Source organism: Erythrolamprus reginae, chromosome 3, assembly GCF_031021105.1.
Source record: "Erythrolamprus reginae isolate rEryReg1 chromosome 3, rEryReg1.hap1, whole genome shotgun sequence".
Classification (NCBI taxonomy): domain Eukaryota; kingdom Metazoa; phylum Chordata; class Lepidosauria; order Squamata; family Dipsadidae; genus Erythrolamprus; species Erythrolamprus reginae.
In genome coordinates, this window is record NC_091952.1 from 59,290,895 (window position 1) to 59,294,974 (window position 4,080).

Consider the following 4,080-nt stretch of genomic DNA (forward strand, 5'->3'; position numbering starts at 1 on the left):
TGAGAATGACTGTTTTTTAGGGTTTTTAGTTTTAGATTATATATTTAATTAATTGGACCCGAAATGTCATGAATTGTTTAATTATATGTTGTGTGCCGCCCCGAGTCCTTGGAGAGGGGTGGTATAAAAGTCCAATCAATCAATCAATCAATCAATCAATCAATCAATCAATCTGGCTTCAGCCTGATACAGCACTTCACAGACAATTACTTCTTTTTTTTTAAGTGCCAAGAAGAAAAATTTCAAACCTTAGCAGTTGGCACATACAAATGAAGTAATAATGAAAATACATTAGTAAACACAACGGAGTCTGTAAGAATCACAGTATCATCTTCCTTTGCTAACCTATTATCATGTGGTACAAATTTTGCGAAATCACATTTTTGTTATCAATATTAGGGAAGACTATATAACCATGCCTTTAAAGTTACATATAAATGTTCCCAGTTAACAAATCATAAATGAAAAATTCAGATTTCTTTGCTTAGTATATTATTTAATGTACATACTGTACCATTTACTTTCTAAAAAGTACCATTAACTGAAGTCAATTACAGAATCAATCTTTCAGTGCAGAAAAATCATTTGAAAAAATCATTAAAAGAAACCCTAAAACTGCCTGCTTACATTTTCTGGAGTGCAATCCCTGGCTTGAAACCAAAAGTTAAGTGCAGTCATCAGACTGAAGTGCAATCATAAGCCATCATCAGACTGAAAAAAAGTATCAAAAGTAAATGTGCCACAGAATTACAACATCTTACAATTAATTAGTCTCAAATAAGCTGTAGCAGTCATACAGAAACAGCACCAAGGATTCAAACTGTATGAAACTTGCAATAAGCTTGGATGTAATTATTTGTTCATTGAACATTCAGTAATATCTCAACTGAAGAATGTAAAAGTTTAACAAGAAAAAATAAGACTGCTTTAAAAGAATCACGTGAGAATAGAATCCCAGAAAGATAAACATAAGGTGCCTTCATTATAGCTATCACTCATGAATGGAATTTCCCTCCCAAAATCAAATTGCTATTTTAAAGGTTATACAGAATGTTGCCTGGCTATTCTAGGTTACTATTTTGCCAAAAATTGCCCTCACACCCAGTTTGTCTCCTGACTATATAGGTTTAGTAAAAATAAGCTACTAAAGGTATTTTTTCTATGGGAAAGATTGTCAGACAATGAAAGAAAAGAGAAATCCTGGAAGGACACCTTTTCTTACCAGTTATGAAAACTGGTAGACCCCTAATAAACGGTCTATGCAAGATTTGTTTCCAAGAACTACAGGCATTGACATTTAAAAGATTATCCTTGCCTCATATAGATTAATTCAGTGAATAAAGGAAACCAAATTCAGTAAACTAGCTCCCTCTAAAAATGTGACAATACAGATAATCCTTGACTTACAACTTTTCCTTCAGTGACTGTTCAAATTTAAAACAGCGGTGAAAAAGGTGACTTATAGAAGTTCTGATGTCCCGCACAGGTGGAAATTCTGGTTCTACTAGTGGTTGTAAGTTAAGGACTACTTGTACCAAAGTTTGCCCTTAGTTTCATATGTCCCTGAGATAAATCACTCTTGTGCCTGAGATAAATCCTGTGATGTGGCCTGTATATATGTATGTATATTTCACATTTCTGAATCGCCCATCTTCCTCAATATTTTTTGCTTGTGTAGTAGAAATGCTGTAGTTCTGCCAATTTTGGAGGCATTCATAATTGTCATATCTGTGCTAAACTATTAAAACAAAATGGTGTCAAAAGTGAAGTTAAAAGAAAACTAAAAGTGAATTAACCAATAAGCATAAGAAAAACAACTGGCAGAGGTAATATTTAAAAATTCAAAAAGAACCAATAAAATAATTCACATTTCAAGTGATAATTCTATGCTATACTGAACATTTCGCGCCAGACACCTCAGTTTTTCGTGTGACCCTCAGATCTGCAGGTATAAAAGGGCTGTTGTTTGATATTTGGAGAAGTTATTTCCTATGCAAAACTGCCCTTCTATACATAGAATAATAACATAAAAAATAACAGAAAAGTTCTTCACTATATTATTATACTATTTTCCAATAATTTCATGCATGATTGTTGCCTGGAAGTAAGAAAAGAAGTGAATTATATCACATTTGTTAAGATGTCTTAAGCATAAAACTTATCAGGAAAGACTTCATTAACTCAATGTGTAGAGTCTGGAGGACAGAAGGGAAAGGAGGGGGATGGGACGTTTTGCCTCCGCCAGTTGGACGAAGCTCTTCCGCAGCAGTTGATTGGCCGCTGCATTATCTCCCTCACCCAAAGGCCCCTAGCTCTTCGCCCCAGACCTTTCGTCACAAAAATCCACATTCAGCCACAGTTTGCTCTTTCATACACACAACCAGTTGAATGATAGAGAGGGAAGGGACCTCAGTGGCCATCTAGTCTGACCCCCCTTCTCATTCAGGAGACTTACAGAATGATAGAGAGGGAAGGGACCTCAGTGGCCATCTTGTCTGACCCCCAGCTCAAGCAGGAGAATGGAGGGACCTCAGTGGCCATCTAGTCTGACCCCCCCTTCTCATTCAGGAGACTTACAGAATGATAGATAGGGAAGGGACCTCAGTGGCCATCTAATCTGACCCCCATTCTCATTCAGGAGACTTACAGAATGATATGTAAACTTATACTTTAAGAGGAGGAAAAATAAACCATTCTCTCTGAGTCTTTGGAGAGGGGTGGCATACAAATCTAATAAATTATTATTATTATTATTATTATTATTATTATTATTATTATTATTACAATTATCAATATCTATACAATAAAATTTATATAAAATATTTTCATTTTCTGGCTTGAATATTCGGTGTCCTTTTACTTGTCTTGGTTATTGTTACCTTATCTATAAATATTTCCTTACCACCTTATGTTAAATCTGTATTAAATATTTAATATCCTAAAAATACTTACTTTATATATATATTACATAAATATATAATAAATTTAATTGTATTGTTCAAAAATTCCTTTTTTAAGTATTAAATTATTATATATATTGTAATTTTAATTTTCTTTCCTTTTTGTAAACCATTCATAAAAATTTCCACATTTTGTAATAGTCGGTGTCTTCCTATTTCTTAATTTTAACGCACAGCATGGGGGAAAGCCGAGCTTCTCTCCTCCATCACCTGAGTGTCTCTCTCCCTTGGTAGGTTTGTTTCGCGTGCAGAGATAGAGCGTGCCCACCTTTCCTTCCCCCTCCCAGCCGCCAAAGAGGGCTACGTGGCACTTGCAATGAGAGCCATCTCAGTTGCCCTCCCCACAAACTTGCAAGCCACCACCACCGGCTTGCAAAATAGGAAAGCCGCTGCCATCGCTGCTGACCACTACTGGAAGAAGCCTTTATCTGAGGAGCCGCCACCGCTTCCCCTGCCTGAAGCAAGCTTCCTGACAGGTTTGAAGACCAACTTCCAAGTTGGAAGACCCCCCCCTGAGTTAGGAGTGCAAGGATCTTCAAACCTGGCAAGTTTAAGGCTTGTGACTGAAGGAGGAATTCTGGGAGTTGAAGTCCACAAGTCTTAAAGCTGTCAAGTTTGAAGTTTGTAAAAAGTGTACATGGTTTTAAACAGCATACATGGTTGTAAAAAGTATTCTGCTACACTGGTATTTTATTAAATAATATAATATTGCACAATTTGGTTCAGAATACTTTTTTCCTTGTTTTCCTCCTCTAAAATCTAGGTACGCCTTATACACCGAAAAATTTCAGACTTCTTCCCCCCCTCTAAATAGTACATTCCCATTTTGTTTTTTACTTTAAAATAAGGTATGTGCAGTGTGCATAGGGATTTGTTCATAGTTTTTTTTAATAGTCCGGCCCTCCAGCAGTCCAAGGGACAGTGAACTGGCCCCCTGTGTAAAAGGTTTGGGGACCCCTGATATAATCATACCTAATTCCTTTACAGGTCATTGTGATATTATTGCATAAGTGTCATAATTCATGCAGACAGCATTGTTTTCAGGTTTCCTAATGCCTTTGAGGTGCAGCCAGTCTGAAACATAATTTCTTTGTATAGTTCAGAATAATGTGGGGAATTG